This window comes from Oryctolagus cuniculus, chromosome 14, assembly GCF_051225735.1.
Source record: "Oryctolagus cuniculus isolate XC-2025 breed Fujian yellow rabbit chromosome 14, ASM5122573v1, whole genome shotgun sequence".
Lineage (NCBI taxonomy): Eukaryota > Metazoa > Chordata > Mammalia > Lagomorpha > Leporidae > Oryctolagus > Oryctolagus cuniculus.
The window spans coordinates 71,071,417-71,084,904 of record NC_142880.1 but is presented as its reverse complement, the minus strand read 5'-3'; the positions used below and the strand labels follow the sequence as shown (position 1 = coordinate 71,084,904).

General features: G+C 38.3%; 1 pseudogene; it reads right to left on the bottom strand.

The window, feature by feature from the left end:
• Positions 1 to 10,686: 10,686 nt before the first annotated feature.
• Positions 10,687 to 11,370, bottom strand: LOC100343472 (peroxiredoxin-1 pseudogene; annotated as a pseudogene).
• Between the last annotated feature and the right edge of the window lie 2,118 nt (positions 11,371 to 13,488).

Below are 13,488 nucleotides of genomic sequence, written 5' to 3'. Positions count from 1 at the left end.
GATTCTTAATTTGGAAAACCAGAATAAAAGCTTAATCATTACCTATGAAGCTTAAATTTCTTTTCTTGCTCTTATTAACCAGTGCCTTACTATTTTCTACAGTGTTTTTCTGAGCTCACTAATTCAAAATGAAAGAACAATTTGAATTCATGGTCCCAAAACTTGTCCATTACAGTCAGTTGTAGATTGAAATGATATGTTTCTTTGTGTAATGGTATCACCCACTCAAAATTGTGGGCTTGCTTCCTGGGGAGTCTTAAATCACATCACGAAGAGTTAACATGCAAGCTAATTTGTTTGTAGCAAATAAGAACCTCATGAGGAATAATTTCCAAAGCCATGCCTCCTCGAGGAGAAGACATAGGTATCTTTTATTTTAGGAGGAAGTGAATATGCTAGAGAGGATCTTTTTGCCATCACAGGTAAGGGTAGGTACAAGTCCACACAGGCGTAGTTCAGAAACATGTCAGCATGCATTATAGGTTATGGTAATATGTCTTACGTTCCTCTAGGGCCAGAGATCCCAGTATGAAAATGAGGCAAAGGGTGACTTTTTGACCCACCTCCCCAAGTGTTGCTCTTTCAGTAGGGTGGTAGTCCGGGATGCCTGGCTATTTTATCTTTCCTGGGAATGCGATTGAAAACCTGAAAGACAACTTTAGAGGTCAGCTGGTGCTTTTAAGGCCTTGAAATAGAAATGGGTCTCATAAACACATTTGAGCTACTCAGGGCGTTAGCCAGTGATAAGAGAAACAGGTATTTTCTCATTTTTATCTCTTCGTTTGAGTCTAACCATGTCAAATTCATCTGTCTCTCATCTCTGTTCCAGTCATATCAGTTTGCCAAAATGCTTATTCCTTTGTAGCCATGACTCTGCCTTTGAGCACAGAACTAAATGGGGTCCAATTAATGTAATTGCACGTTTCATAAAACAACTGGTATCCACTGGACTGAGCTTGGACTGGAAGCTTCGCAGTGTGAATGAAAGTTACCAAAGACATGAACTGTGGCTCCTTACACTGGGCTGACTCGGCAAAGAATGATGACGAATGCAGCTGAATTTTTGCAAAATCATGACAGCTAGGGCAAAATGTTTTACATTCTTGATCTTTGAATCAGTGAGATCGTAAGTTAGAACTTAGGCACTCATCATCTATGTTTTTCCTTTACACTAGAGATAACAGAATGCTTTAGAGTTTAGTAGGTTACACAAGACAAGACTTGCTAACCAGTAACTCCAGAGGGAGAGAACTGAGCATCAACAAGCACGTTGCTTCAGCTTGGAAATCCCAAGAGCTTGCACTTGGGGAAGGATGTTGAGGCATTTAAGCCATTTAGGGAGATCATAATTTGGATCTGGCTTTTTTTTTTTTTTAATTAGCTCACAGTTGTGCTGAGCGAAAAGAAACTTTAAATTTCCATGTTTCTTTCTCAGGCTCTTTTCCACTTCAAAATGTTTCCTGGTTTTGAACTGATAGGAATTGTAGAAAATGGGAAGAAATTCTTGAATTTAAAGTTTACAGTTTTTTTTTTTTTTGCTTCATTTGATCTCTTTTATGACAATGCTCAAAAGTGTTTTACAATATAGATGTACTGAAACTTTCCTTGTGCAAATTTTTTTAGCTTTTGTTAGTACAAGGCCTTAGTACCACTTAGGATTCAATTAACATTATTATGACAAAAACTATGTGTATATATTATTTCACTTAGTTCATGGAAATGAGTGTGTTATTTAGAGGATTTGCTTATTCATTCCACAAACATTTATTGAAGGCTTGCTTTCACAGCAGTGTGCTAACACAATCACTATAGGATGAAAGAAGTTCTTCCCTTTAAAGGATTTCTAGGCTACATCTGGATAAAAAGATGAGAAAAAATTTTCAATACAAAATGAAAAGTGCTTTATTTTTTTCACTGAATAGTCCCTGGGATATAAATAGGAACAAGCATACACAAAAGATCTTAGCTAAGTAGCTTTCTTTAAGAATGGCTGGCCTTCCCACAGGCTTTATTACAGAAATGAATACCTTCTCAAATTCTCATTTTTAACATTTATGGAAAGTTTTCAGAGTCCTGACTTTTCAGAGTCAGACCCCTCTAGTTTTTCTTCCCAACTTCTTTATTATTCTTTAATACTGCTGCTTCAGTTGTATTGCCTGGGTAAACTGAAACACTTCTAGGCACAGGACATGCCCAGGGTGAGACCAGAACCCTGAATTTTGGAAAAGGCCTCTTCTTTCTCCCTGACAACTTCATAAGACACAGAGTAATCCTTCCCCCACCCCTTAGATCCTCATGGTGTGCAGAGAAATAATATACATTTTACTGAAGGCTTCATCATACAAAAAGAAAATGCAGCATAGAAAATTATTACGTGGTTGTAGCCCTATACTGCAAGAGTTTCTACCAGGCCCATTTCCTGTTTACATACAGGTTGTCTCCAGCAGTGGAAAAACAGATAGTATCTCATTCAGAGTTTAAGGCAAGTATCCAAAATGTTTAAAGATAATGAAATATGTTCACATTTCTCAGCCTGTGGTACATCTCCTGAAGCTCATCTTCACTAGGATTGACCACCAATATCATTGACTATGGCAATATACATTCAGGAAAAATTCTCCCTCTGATCTTAGAACATTCACATCAAAACAATCAGGAAAAATTCTCCCTCTGATCTTAAAACATTCACATCTAAACAATCCCATGGAAATGTGAAGTCAGTATACTTACAGAATTCTTAATTGTATAATATAAGATAATAGTTTCTTGAGTCAAAAATAATCCAATTTAGCAGGCTGAAGTATAACAAAGTCTTTGCATTAATTTTTACTCTCTTTCCATTAAATGAAAAAAAGTACCAAAGTAAATTTAAGATCTAATCTCATGATTCCTGTAGGTAAAATATGAACCCGTAACATTCATCAACTGGCTCTTTGAAGCCCCTCACGAGACCTAAAACAAACTGACCATCCAAAATATGAGCAGTGTTTAATAGTTTACTGTCTTAACTATCCTAGATACAGAAAATAGTGTATATACTTTATATCATAAGAAAATATATGGGTGAGTGTATGCTTAATGAGTTATTCATACATGCATGCAGTCACTCTCCATATTTGCATCTGTGTGGAATGATTCTTATTCAAAGAGATAGAGTTGGGAACCCAAACCCCCTTAAGCTGGGTGGTAAGAAATAGCATCTTAAATGTTAGAGTGAGCATAGGGATAGGATTAAGTGATAAAGTGATGATATAGATAGGATTAAGTGTTAAAGGGATCATATAAATAGGACTAAATATTTGATAATAATAATAGAATCAAAAAAGAGTGAATGCTCCAATATGGGAAGCATTCCATACAGCAGACTCATAGAATGACAATCATTTCAGATAACACTCTGGCCTCAGAATCAGCCCTTCAGGCATTCTGGTCTGGCTGAAAAACCCATGAGAGCACATCAGGCATGGAAATCCAAAACACTGTAGCAAAGAGGGTCCCTCACAGAGGACTTCTGTGGGTGAGACCCCAATAGAAAGAAGTGGTCATCAAAGAAGGATGTACTTTTCTCTGAAGGGAGGAGAGAACTTCTGCTTTGCTTATGGCCTTGTCTAAATACTGAAGGAGTTTGTGGATTCAAAAGGCTTCCAAAGCCTAGGCACCTCATATCAAAAACCTCCAGTGATTACTGATGTCATACATTGTCGCTCCCCCTTTTCGTGGAGGAACGACACAGGACCCTGCGCTGTTCTTTTGTCTGCTCGGCCCTCCCCGGGTTTGCTGCTGGTTCTTCCCGGGTTGGCTACCGACCCTTCCACCTCCGTGGAAGGGCGGTTCCCCCTGCCACTTTCCCCACTTCCGCGGGGGAGCAGCACACCGCCGGCCGGCTCTCTCAGGGGCTGCTCAGATGTTCCTCAGGTGTTCCTCTTAGATGTTCCTGGTGCATATTGTCTCTCTCCTCCTTTATAGTCCTCTTCCACCAATCCCAACTCTGCTACCCACACGCCGAGTACGCTGCTCTCCTCCAATCAGGAGCAGGTCCTACAGCTTATTGGTTGAACTGGAGGCAGCTGTGTAGAAGCTGTTTACTCCTCTCCCAGCGCCATATTGTGGGAGAGCAGATGCATAGAATAAGTCTTAATTCCAGTAACAGTCTAGTCCGAGTTGCTCCCCACAATACATAAGACTGTTAATTGTTAAATTAACAACAGGAGTCACTGTGCACTAACATCCCATGCAGGACCTCTCTCCTCAAAGAGTTAGATTATGAGAGTTAATAGTAAAACTGATTGCAAAGATTTACCTTGCTTTAATGTATTAAGTGGAGGATATTATCACTGTATCATAAGCTATAATGTCTAAGTGCTTGCAAAATATCCACCATTTTTAGGTTCTTCTCCAAAGTTAGCTTCATCAAATACACACACACACACACACACATTTAGAAAGAGAGAGAGATAAGTCAAACCTCAGAAAGATTTACTTTAACTGAATTAAAAAGTACTTTCTTTCCTTATTTTAAAAATAATCCTGGAGCTGTTGCTGTGGCGTAGTGGGTAAAGCCACCACCTGCAGTGCCGGCATCCCATATGGGCACTGGTTCAATTCCCAGCTGCTCCACTTCCAATCCAGCTCTTTGCTATGGCCTGGGAAAGCAGTAGAAGGTGGCCCAAGTCCTTGGGTCCCTGCACGCACTTGGGGGACCCGGAAGAAGCTCCTGGCTCCTGGCTTTGGATTGGCACAGCTCTGGCCATTGTGGCCAATTGGGGAGTGAATCAGCAGACTGAAGACCTCTCTTTCTCTCTGCCTCTCCCTCTCTCGCTGTGTAACTCTTTCAAATAAATAAATAAATCTTTAAAAAAATCCTGTTAGTGTTTTATTGCACAGTAGGGTAATAGCAGTTAACAATAATATACTTTACTTTTCTAAATAGCTAGAAGAAATACTTCTGAAAGTTCACACCACAAAGAAACCTTGAATATATGAAATGATCGATGCTAATTATCCTAAGAGGATAATTAAAAGGTATGCATATATCCAAATATTACCTTGTACCCCATAAATATGTACAATTACTGTTTGTCAATAAGTTAAAACAGAGAGACGGAGTGGTAAACAAAATAAAGTGTCTATCCTCATGGAAATTACCTTTTACTGAAAGAGACAAACTAATTAGAAACTAAAATATATAATATATTAACAAAGATTAATTACAAAGAAAGATAATGTAGGCAAAGTAATGTTAATATGTGATTTTGAGATACAATGATTAAAAAATTTTCTGAAGAAGATCCAACTAGAGATCAGAGTAATGTTATGTAAATATATTAGAAAAGATGCTGCAATCTGAGGGGCAGAAAGTGAAGAGATCCTAAGGCCATCCTGTGAGGTCTAAGGAGAAACAGGAAGTTTATGCAGTAGCCCATCCTTATCTGTGGGTTTGCTCTCCCAGATTTTAATTACTCATGGCCAATTATGGCCTAAAGATACTAACTAAAAGTAATTATTTCATAAATTTCCATTCTGAGTAACATGATTAAATCTTGCACCAACCAAACTTCCTTGCACAGTGGATGTGAGCCATCCCTGAGTTTAGCTTGTCTACATGATTTACCTACTCATTAATAACTAGTGACCATCTTGGCTATCAGATCAGCTGTCTTGGTACGGTATTGCATTACTTGTTCAGATAACCCTTATTTTACTTAATAATGGCCACAAATTGCATGATCAATAGTAATGGCAATTTTAGTACAGCATATCTTTATAATAGATACATAAACACAGCTGAAAACATAGTATATATGCTGATCAGTACTGCCTGTGGTTTCAGTCATCTACTGGGGGTCTTGGAACATCTTTTCTAAAGGTAAAAGTTGACCACTATATAGATATAAGGGAATGAATGAGTATGAAGAATACGAAATAAGCAAGAAAGTTAAGGACTGAATCATGTCTATATAGGCCATGAAACAGACTTTGAAATTTATTCTCAATATTATGAAAAGGTATAGATTATGAAAGAAGATTAGTTCTCTTTTATACAAGGACATCAATATATAGGTATCCTCGTTCAGCTTTATAAATTTCCAGGGATCTAGGTCCCCCTATCTTGCAGTTCAATTATCCTCAGGAGACGGGGAAGGTATTTGGCATAGTGGTTTCAGTTACCACTTGGAATGCCTGCTCATGTTCCAGAGTGCCTGGCTCAAGTTCCAATCCAGTTTTCTGCTAATGTGCATCCATGCAGGAGATGACAACTCAAGTACTTGAGCCTCTGCCACTCATGTTAAAGATCTAGATGGAGTTAATGGCTCCTGGCTTCTGACTGTTCCTGACTGTTGTGGGTAATTAGATAATGAACCCTCAGGTGAAAGACATTCTCTCTCTCTCTCCTCTCTCTCTCTCTCCCTCCCTCCCTGCCCCCTATCTGTGCCTCTGACTCCTTGCCTTTAAAACAAAATAATGAAAACAAGTACATCTAAAAAAAAATCATCTTCAGGATGTGACTTCTCATTCAGAGACAGAAATGCCTCAATGAATGCTAGCCATCAACTCTGCTGTTAAGCCACCATAAGATGAAAAGGAGCAAAGAAAACGTTTCTGTGTATGAAGTTATATCCCATAAAGTATTCAGGGCTTTTCTGTTTACATTCTACTGAATAGAACTCAGTCTTGTGGCTATGTCTATCTTTGAGAGAAAATAAAAATGTAGTTTTCATGCTAGTCATCTGTGAATACATCACGGCATCACTTTTCAAAGAAGAATCATTAAGTAGGCATTGGTAGAAAATAAATGGCTCTTAGGCCGGTGCCATGGCTCACTTGGCTAATCCTCTGCCTGCGGCACTGGCGCCCCAGGGTTCTAGTCCTGGTTGGGGCACTGGATACTAGTCCCGGTTGCTCCTCTTCCAGTCCAGCTCTCTGCTGTGGCCTGGGAGGGCAGAGGAGGGTGGCACAAGTGCTTGGGCCCTGCACCCGCATGGGAGACTGGGGGGAAGTACCTGGGTCCTGGCTTCGGATGGGTGCAGCGCCGGCTGTAGCGGCCATTAGGGGAGTGAACCAATGGAAGGAAGACCTTTCTCTCTGTCTCTCTCGCTGTCTATAATTCTCTCTCTCTGTCTCCCTCTCTCACTGTCTAAGAAAAAAAAACAAAAAGAAAGAAAAATGGCTCTGATGTAAGAAACCATTGGGTGGTGCTGAGTGAAAGCATGGTATGAGTTGGTTGTTATTATTATTATTAAAGGACTGTTCATGGAAGATTCAAGAGTTGAAACATGAAGAACAGTTAACAGTCTATAATAGCAATCTAAATTCTATTAAGGTCATCTTAATAATAATTCAGTAGATTTCTAGTTCTAAGGTGTACCTTAGATTCAATTACCAATTGTTCATTTTACTTCTCTAAGGTTTAATTTGCTTGTTTACTCACTTTTTTGGCTTCAAAAAATACAAAGAAACCATTGTAATCTATAAGCTGTACTTTGGAAATTTATATTCATTAAATAAAAGTTAAAAAAATACAAAGTCAATTGACAATAGAGGGTTTTCCTACATTTATTCCAATGAGATTCTCATTAGACCTCATTTAAAATTAATTCTGTACATATAATTAAACATAAAACTTCGTGATAAAACAAATTAATGTATGTTTGGTAGACAGCAGCCTTTAGAAAAATTTTTGAAATCAGTGTTATTGGACCGGTGCTGTGGTGTAGCAGGTAAAACCGCCACCTGCAGTGCTGGCATCCTATATGGGCACTGGTTCAAGACCCGGCTGCTCCACTTCTGATCCAGCTCTCTGCTGTGATCCGGGAAAGCAGTAGAAGATATCCCAAGTCCTTGGGCCTCTACACCCATGTGGGAGACCTGGAAGAAGCTCCTAGCTCCTGGCTCCTGTCTTTGGATCAGCTCAGCTCCAACTGGGGAGTAAACCAGCAATGGAAGTCCTCTCTCTCTCTCTCTCTCTCTCTCTTTCCTTCTGCCTCTTTCTCTCTCTCTGTAACTCTGACTTTCAAATAAATAAATAAATCTTCTTTTAAAAAAAAGAAATAAATCAGTGTTATCTATTACAGAGCATAACTCATGACGAAACCCTTTTCTGTCATTCTCTTGCCAGATCAAATTTCCTAGACTTTGAAACAGAATTTCCCTTTAATACAAATATCTCTTTAATGTGGAGATGGAATACAGCTAGAAAAGAAGAAAGAAAGCAAAAAAAAGGAGAAAAAAGTGATACTTATCTTTATAAAAGGCTTTGGCTGAAGGCAACAAGAAAAATAATCTTGAAATTTTACTTTAAGGTTTTGACTATTTTGCTGTGTGTTTTTATATTAATCATTTATACTGAATATTCTTAATAAGGTACACCTTTTTTAACCAAGGACAGAAAAGTTTTGCTTTGTTTCTGAACAGATAGAGCTTTAAACTTGGCTGTGGAAATGCGCTTTGTGTTGTGCACAACTGAACGCAATGTAAAGGGAGAGAAAAATATAAGCAGACGAAGAATCCAGGCAACAAGGCACTACTTTCTCATTAGCTAAAAACAATTAAATTTTATTTCAAAAGTTGTTTGATTTGCTTGATATCTTGGGTTTCAGACAGCTGATTATGCAGTGGTCTCACAGAGGTATTAGGAAAATTCCACTGATTATATTTATTTTCTCCAGCCCTTTAGTTAAATCATACATTTGGGAAAGCCACTCAGAAGATCAGGGGCAGATAAAAAAGAGGACTTCAAAAATTAATCTCCTAAGGAACAGTGTGGTGGGCGATGAGGTAATGGCCTATACATAGTCTAGGAAGAAAAATTTTTCAATATTTTTATACTTCATTTTGATATGCCTTGGAGTTAACAGCAGAATCATCCCAGGAAATTCTTTCGTAAACAAAATATGGCCATCTGAGCAATATGCTGCACTATCAAGCCGGATCTAGACGGATCTCATGTTTATTTTAACCAGGCTTGGCCAATCTCCACAGGGTAAGAACAGTTGTTTTAGGAGTTGTTTATAGGATCTTCTTGGTTTTCACTGAATTACATTTCTCCAAAGTTTCATTTCCTTTTTATTCTGCTATCGGTGTTTCCATATCATTCAAAGAACAGAAGTGATGGTGGAGGTCAACTTTCACAGCTACAAAATACAAGATATAAAAGCATTTCCCTTTGAAAAACAAAAAAGTCTATCTTTTTAAAGTCTGAAATTGCCCTCCAAGCTCATAATTATGTCTCATGTAATGGTTAATCAAAACAGAAAATGAGCATGCTGTGAAAATAAATCAGGCTTTTAATAACTTAAAACCCTCTTAGTCTTTAAACTGTCTCTTTGGAAGAATATGAAATGTTGCAAGAATTGATCATCATAAGCCGGCGCCGTGGCTCAATAGGCTAATCCTCCACCTTGCGGCGCCGGCACACCGGGTTCGAGTCCCGGTTGGGGCGCCGGATTCTGTCCCGGTTGCCCCTCTTCCAGGCCAGCTCTCTGCTATGGCCAGGGAGTGCAGTGGAGGATGGCCCAGGTGCTTGGGCCCTGCACCCCATGGGAGACCAGGAAAAGCACCTGGCTCCTGGCTCCTGCCAGGATCAGCGCGGTGCGCCGGCTGCAGCGGCGGCCATTGGAGGGTGAACCAACGGCAAAAAGGAAGACCTTTCTCTCTCTGTCTCTCTCTCTCACTGTCCACTCTGCCTGTCAAAAAAAAAAAAAAAAAAAAAAAAAAAAAAAAAAAAAAAGAAAGAATTGATCATCATAGTGTTCACCAAGGAAAAGGGCATCAGGGATATCGAAGTGTTAGATGGGAGTACAAGGTTAACAAATCATAGATGATTGATTTAATTGAATTTATTCCTTTCATAGTAATTATATTTTGAATGAGATAAAAATATTACCCCACTTGTATATTGTTTTTAGTCATCTTGCTAGGTGGCTCTAATCTCAGGAGTGGGACATGACTCCTGATTTGATTTCTCTGCATATAATCATAGAGTAAGACTGGAGTGAAAAGTAAGGGGAAAAGCAGAAACCCAAAGGATAGCTGATACGCTTAACTAGTGACTGGATTAATGGAAGATATTTTGGGGGGAGGCATAGAGATGAGAAATACTAGGCAAAATTAAGGAATGCTAATGTGTGTGGCACAGATTATTAAAATGGAAGAAGAAAGTGAGGATCTGGGATTCACGAGCCGGTTGATGAATCTGCAAAAGCAAATTGAAGCCATCTTATGAAGAATTTCCAGTAATATCTTGAGGAACTTGTATTTTCTTCTACACACAATTAAAATTTTATGGATGAAATTATATCCATTTTGTGGATGAAATTATATAACCGGTTCTGTGGAGCCAAAGCAATGCTGCTCCTAAATTCATCCATCTTAATAATCCTTTAATACTATACAAATTAATAAGAACAGCAATACAACCCCACAAATCCCTTCAGCTTAAATGGAAAACAGAGAAAACTATCACTTCAAATCAACTGTAAGTAGAAACTAAACATTCCCCTTTTCCATTTCAGTTTCAATTTAATAGGACTACAAAAATCAGTGGATTGATGTCCAGCTACTGATGCATCCACCAAAAAGATCAGCTCGGGTGATTCCCACCAAGACACAAAAAAGCTTCCCCAAGTCCTGCTGCAAAGATCTTTCCTTTACTAAACTACATCTATGTTGAATGTAAAGTCTCATATTTTAAGCATGAAAAATGTACAAAAGAGGTTTTATTCTCATGTCTGTCCGCTGGAGCCCATCACTGAAATGACCCGGCACTCGCTTCTCAGAGGAATATTTTTTGCTCCTTTGGACATCAGGCTTGATGGTATCACTTCTAGGCTTCCAGCCAACTGGGCACAGTTCCCCGCGTTTGTCAGTAAACTGAAAGCCCTGGCCTGAGCTAGTCTCAGAGTCCTCTTCAGAGAGCTGCTGACAGGAGGTCATTTACGCTCACCTGCTGAAGGATATCTGTGTCATCAATGGTAAGGAGCCCCCCTCCCCTGAAGAGGTGCCTGAATCAGCCTTTAAGATCCCACAATCCTGAGCAATTGTGCACTTGGGGTCCGACTCCAAGGGAACATTCATGGGTCCCTGCTCTCCTTGTTTCATGAGGGTGCTGATCCATGCCAGGGAACAGGTAAGAACCCACAGAAGCACCACTCACTTGGCAGTTGTTTTTCTTAAATTCCTCTGTCTTATCACTGAAAGCAATGACCTGCATGAGGTTTCACAAAGGTGAAATGAAGAGGGTAAAAGAAAAAGCGTGAGTTTTCCTCTGTAGTCAGACAGGTTGATATCTTTGAACTGACCATCTGGCATAACAGCTGTGGCTTTGAAGTTGGGGGCAGGGTGCCCAACTTTGACATTTCCTGAAGACACCATGCTCTCATCGGTCCCAACACACAAGACTTAGAGGACATTTTGAGCAGCCAGGAAGACGTGCCAAACACCACTGTTTAGCGGAGCTGTTTCTTGACTACTCAACCACCTTTGCAGAGAGTAGAAGGAAGTATCATGAAAAACTCAGGGGAAGTTGGAAGGAAATGGAGAGGCTTAGACTGATCTAAAATCACCACCAAAAGAAAGAAATAAAGTCTATGTTAAAATACTAAAACACTGAAAAGGAACTCTTGTATATCAGTGCACTGGCAGCAGATAAGGAACTCCAAAAGATGCAGTCTGGAGAATTATTACTTTTGGGAAGAAAGGAAAAAAAGGAAGGAAGAGATGACCATTTTAAATTGTCAAGATCCAAAAGAAGCAATTAACTAGAAATTTTGGATACTGAGACAAAAAGAAAAAAAAATCACAGAATACAAAACGTAAAAACTGTTTCTTAAGTACCATAAATTAAATAAATTGTACTTTCCTACACTGACAAAGGGTTAGGGGAGCCATCCTTCAACTAAGAATAAAAAATTTCAGGAAGGATGGATTTTGTAGATATAGATAAAAATATTCTAAAATTCATATAAACAGTCACTAATCTAGAATAGTCAAAATATTTTGAAATAAAAATAAAATGGGATCAATGATTCTATCTGATATAAATGCATTCTGTATCACTAAAGTAATCAAGACTTTGGTGTTAGTGGAGAAATACACATATAGTTGCTGAATGACTTTTGACAGAGATGTAAGAGCGATTCAATAGAAGAAAGAATTTTCAACAAAAAATGCTGGGGCAGTTGAGCATCTGTAGGCAAAAAAATAAACCTCAATCTAAATCTCATATCTCATACACAAATGAGTGTCATCAATTACAAACTTAAAGGCAAAATGTAACACCACAGGATCTTAGGAAAAACAGGAGGAAATCTTCGGGATATAGAGCCATGTGAAAACTTCTTGGACTTGATACCAAAAGTATGTCTCACAGAAGTAAAAGCTCAATACAGTAGTCTCATCAAAGCTGTAAACTTTTTCTCTAGAAGAAAAGTTTGCCACATAAAGCATTGTCTCCATTCTGTGAAGAAGATAAATTCACAAGCGACAGATTGAGAGAAAAATATTGCAAACCACATATTTGAAAAAAAAAAAAACTAGAATACATAAAAGAAAAATCTCAAACTCGATTGTAAAAATATGCATTAGAAAATTGGCAAAGAACACGAACATGCATTTACCTGAAGGGAGTATATGGAGGGTAATTATGTGAAAAGATGTTCAGCATCATTTACCATTGAAATTCAAATTAAAACTATGCTGAGAAAGAACTACACACATATTGGAATGGCTAAAATAAAAACAAGTTTTAAGATCAAATGCTGACACGGTGGCAAGGAAAATGGATCACATAAATTCTAGTGGGGATGTAAAATGGAATCATTAACTTGGACAAGCGGATGCAGCTTTTAATAAGATTAAATATGGAACTACTATACAGTCTAACAATCAAACTCATAGGCCTATATCCCAGGGAAATGAAAACTTATGTCCATACAAAATCTATTACATGATTATTTTAAATCAGCTTTATTCATGATAACTAAAAACTGGACACAATCCAGATATTCAACAGAGGAATGGCTAACCAAAGGGTAGTATATCCATAGCATGAATGCTACTCAACAATGAAAAAAGTTGATATTGAAATACACAACAAATAATCCCAAGGTATCACACTGAGTGAAAAAAGACAGTCTAACAAGATTACAAACTGTATGATTCCTTTTATGTATCATTCTTCAAATGACAAAATTATAGAGATTGGAAAAATATTCATTTGTTGGGAGGAGAAGGGGAAGAGAAATAGTATATTGTGATTATAAAAGGGTAGCACAAGGGATCTTACAATGAAACTCTTCAGTACTTTGACTAGAGTGGTACTTAATAAATCTATATATGTGATTGAATTACATGGAATTAAGCACACATTGTGTTATTCAGGGTTTTCCAGATAAAATAGAGCCAAAACTCATGTGTGTATATGGATATTTATTATGGGAATTGGCTCGTATGATTAAGGAAAAAGAGGTTTCATGCTGTACTACCTGCATG